The 4,417-nt window shown below is 41.2% G+C and overlaps 1 pseudogene; it reads right to left on the reverse strand.

Moving 5' to 3' along the window:
• Positions 1 to 243: 243 nt before the first annotated feature.
• On the reverse strand, positions 244 to 3,615 carry LOC141637436 (uncharacterized; annotated as a pseudogene).
• Between the last annotated feature and the right edge of the window lie 802 nt (positions 3,616 to 4,417).

Genomic DNA, 4,417 nt, shown 5'->3' on the forward strand with positions numbered 1-4,417 from the left:
AAACACCATAACGTTTTCCAGAAGTAACTAAGAAACTTCACATCTCTATCTGAAACAATAGTAAGAGGTATTCCATGTAATCGAACGATCTCTCTATAGTACAAATCAGCCACTTTAGTTGCATCATCAGTCTTGTGACACGGAATAAAATGCGCCATCTTCGAGAATCGATCAACTACCACCATAATCGAGTCCTTACCCCTCTGAGTTCTCGGCAAACCAAGGATAAAATCCATGCTTACCTCATTCCATGGCTGTACAGTGCACGGGCAGAGGTGTATACAAGCCCTTGGTGAACGTGCTTTTAGCCTTTTGACATACCACGCATTTCGCCACAATCTCTTGCACGTCCTTATTCATTCTCGGCCAGTAGAAGTGCTCACTTAGGATGTCACTCGTCTTATTAACTCCAAAGTGTCCAGCAATAGCCCCGCCATGAGCTTCTCGTACCAACAACTCCCTAATCGACCCATTCGGAATGCATAGCCGATTACCCTTGAAGAGATAGCCATCCCGAACAAGATACAAACCTCGTCGGATCAATGATTTCCTTTGAAAATTCTGGATCGACTTGTACGTTCCTTGATATGTTCGAAACCAAGAATCCTTGCATCCAACTCAATCAACAATGAATGCCTTCGTGATAATGCATCAGCCACGATATTAGAACTTCCCGTCTTATATTTTGAAGAAAACGTGAATGATTGCAAGAATTCTATCCATTTGGCATGTCTTTGATTTAACTTTTGCTGTCCATGGATGTGTTTAAGAGCCTCGTGATCAGAATGTAAAATAAACGGCTTTGGACGCAGATAATGACTCCAATGATCCAATGCTCTCACGATTGCATAAAACTCCTTGTCATAGGTTGAATAGTTCAACCTTGCGCCGTTTAATTTCTCGCTGAAATATGCAATATGCCTCTTTTCTTGTATTAACACGGCACCAATCCCAACACCACTTGCATCACACTCGACTTCAAACAATTTATTAAAATCAGGTAGTGCTAAAACAGGTCCGGAGCATAGCTTGCGTTTTACTTCTTCAAACGCCTTTTGGGCGCTGTTAGTCCACACGAACTCTCCCTTCTTGGTTAGCTCTGTAATTGGAGCCACAATCGAGCTAAAACCCTGGATGAACCGTCTATAAAATGATGCTAAACCATGAAAGCTTCGCACCTCTGTAGTTGATTTCGGAACTGGCCAGGCTTGAATAGCATCGACCTTGGATGGGTCCATACTTACCCCGTCTTTTCCCACAATATAACCAAGAAAGACAACACTTGAGACCATAAAAGTACATTTTTCCAACTTACCATAAAGCTTCTGATCTCGCAAAACTTTAAACACAGCTCGCAAATGTCGTTTGTGCGACTCTTCATCTTTGCTATAAATCAGGATGTCGTCAAGATAGACCACCACAAATTTGTTAAGGAACGGCCTTAACACTTCATTCATCAACCTCATAAACGAACTAGGAGCATTGCACAATCCAAACGGCATCACAAGCCATTCATATAACCCTTGCTTCGTTTTAAACGCGGTCTTCCACTCATCCCCTTCTCGAATCCTCATTTGATGGTAGCCACTCCTCAAATCCAGTTTAGAAAAGACACTCGAACCAGAAAGTTCGTCAAGCATATCATCAAGTCTTGGCATAGGAAAGCGATATTTGATTGTAATGTTATTTACCGCTCTACTATCAATGCACATTCTCCAAGTCCCTTCCTTCTTTGGTACTAATAACGCAGGCACCGCACATGGACTTAAGCTCTCTTGAACATATCCCCTATCTATCAATTCTTGGACTTGTCTCTGTAACTCCTTTGCTTCCTCGGATTACAGCGATAGGCCGGCTTATTAGGCAATGCCGCCCCTGGAATCAGATCTATTTGGTGTTCAATACCACGTAAAGGAGGTAACCCATCCGGTAATTCATCCGGAAACACATCCCGGAACTCTTCTAACAACTCCTGTACCTCACGGTCATCACACACACCAACGGACCCCAATTCACGAACCAGCAACACATAAGTTCGTTCCCCACGAGCTAAAGCCTCCTCAACCTCCCGAGCCTCCATAAACATACTCCCCTTCTTTGTTTTGGACTCTTTAATCTTATTAGGTGACATAGGTTTCAGATTATATCTCACATTACCCTTCATCACGCTATACACATTAGCTCTCCCGTCATGTTCAACCTTTCTATCGAATTGCCAAGGCCTACCCAACAGAATGTGGCATGCATTCATAGGAATTATATCGCACCACACCTCATCAGCATAGGGTCCTAAACTCAACGAAACTAAGGCCTGTTTCTTAACTTGGATCCCATTCTCCCCATTCAGCCAATGTAATTTATATGGTTTAACTCGGTCTTTAGTTTGCAATTTCAGTTCATCAACAAGGTCCCTCGCTACTACATTAGCACATGATCCACTATCAATAATAAGATTGCAAATTTTACGGTTTACCTTGCACCGAGTATGGAAGATTTGCTCCCGTTGTTCATTCTCGGTGAACCCGTTTCCATATGTAAATTACGCAAAGCACTAAACACTCCTCTTCACTCAATGGATCCAAATCGTAGACTTTTCCTTCACCATCAGTTTCAACATTCCCTTGAACTGTTTCTTCTTCTGGCGTGACAAATACGGGGATCATATCACATAATTCTTGAGCTGTTAGGGCTCGTTTCTGAGGACATTCGTTTGCTATATGCCCATAGCCTTGACACTTGAAGCAACGCCTCAAAGAACCCCCCTTTGGCTCGGCAACACCCTTTCCTTTGTCCTTGGGTTCTTCTTTCGGGATTTCTTTAGCCTTGCTAGAGCTGGCCGGAATATGAGTTGGTTCCCGAACTTTGTCCCTTGGAATAAGCATAAGGTTTACGTGCCTTTTCATGTTTTTCAAATTTTAACGCCAATCTGCAAACATCACTAAACCCGTCATAATTCTGGATTTCTACCTTTGTTGCAATCGCGGGTGTTAGGCCCTTGATGAATCTCGCCACTCTTAGCTCTTCTTTCTCCTCAAGATCGCACACGATTGACATCTTTTCGAATTCTTTGATGTAATCAGTCACGGACATGCTTCCTTGCTCTAAAGATTGGAGCTTTAAGTAGTTATCTTGCTCATAATCCCTTGGCAGGAATCGCCTCATCAAGTGCTTCTTTAATTTGATCCAAGATTCGATCTTGTCTTTGCCTTCCTTTCTCCTCTGTTTTTTCAGATTTTCGTACCATAAAGATGCATACTTTGTAAGCTTTAAGATTGCAACTTTAAATTGCTTCTTGTCATCGTATTCTTTATATTCGAAAACCCTCTCAGCTTGTCTTACCCAATCCAGAAATTTTTCCGGATCCATCTCGCCATCAAAGTCTGGAATATCGAGTTTTAAACCCCGATCATCATCGTTCTTATTTTTTGACTTCCTCTTTGGTTGCTCGTCCTCTTCTTCAGATTCGGATGGGGTGTCCGATTCTTTTTTCTTCTCTTTAGCCTTCAACATGCTTGCTATATTTTTTAACACATAAGCCATCTGAGCCATCTCCAACTTCAGCTCGTTATGACCATCTTCCCATGTTTTCGGACCTTCTTCACCGTCTTTAACCATGATTAGCAACGTCCCAAGACAGATCTATTAAGGAATAAATCGGAACTTAGCTCTTGTAACCAATTTGATGTAAAACAGTATGGAAAAACGAGAATGAACAGATCGTTGAACTGTTCGTTTGAGTTTGTTAATTCTGTGATTGTGTATGTCGTGATAATTAGTAAATTTGCAGCGGAAATTGATTTGTTTGGACTGATTATTTCGTGATTAAAGATGTAACCTGGATAGTATGGTGAATTCCTAGTCCTAACCTCGCAAGGTGTCAAACGCAGATTCACGCAATCAACCTCGCAAGGAAGATCTAAAGATTAAGCTCGCAAACCTAATCGGAATAATGCTCACAAATGTAAACAGTTTTATTGCTGGAAATTCGATGGTGTTTCTCTGATCATACACGGCCTAATATACTCCTAAACGAGGTCACAATTCGACCCAAACCCTAGCTTGGAAATTAAGCTATCTTTCCTTTTCCTAAACTAACTAGGAAAATTATTCCCCTTTCCTAAACTAACTAGGAAAGTAATTAAAATACTAAAAACTAGAATACAATCAGATTTAGGGTATTCTAATTTGACTAGGATTAGGAAAATCTAGCTTTCCTAACTTTATTAGAAATAGTAATTAACTAACTTATTATTCTACACGATTTAGGAAACCGTGTATCCTAATCATCCTAGGAGCCGTGATATGCAACTCCAGAGCCGTGTTATGCAGCTCCCATACCTTCCCATTTTAGCATCAACACATTACTCGATCCAAGCTCAAATCCTTTTACTAGTTGAGTTACATTTCGACTAATAAG

Source organism: Silene latifolia, unplaced genomic scaffold (genome assembly GCF_048544455.1).
Source record: "Silene latifolia isolate original U9 population unplaced genomic scaffold, ASM4854445v1 scaffold_112, whole genome shotgun sequence".
In the NCBI taxonomy this organism is placed as follows: domain Eukaryota; kingdom Viridiplantae; phylum Streptophyta; class Magnoliopsida; order Caryophyllales; family Caryophyllaceae; genus Silene; species Silene latifolia.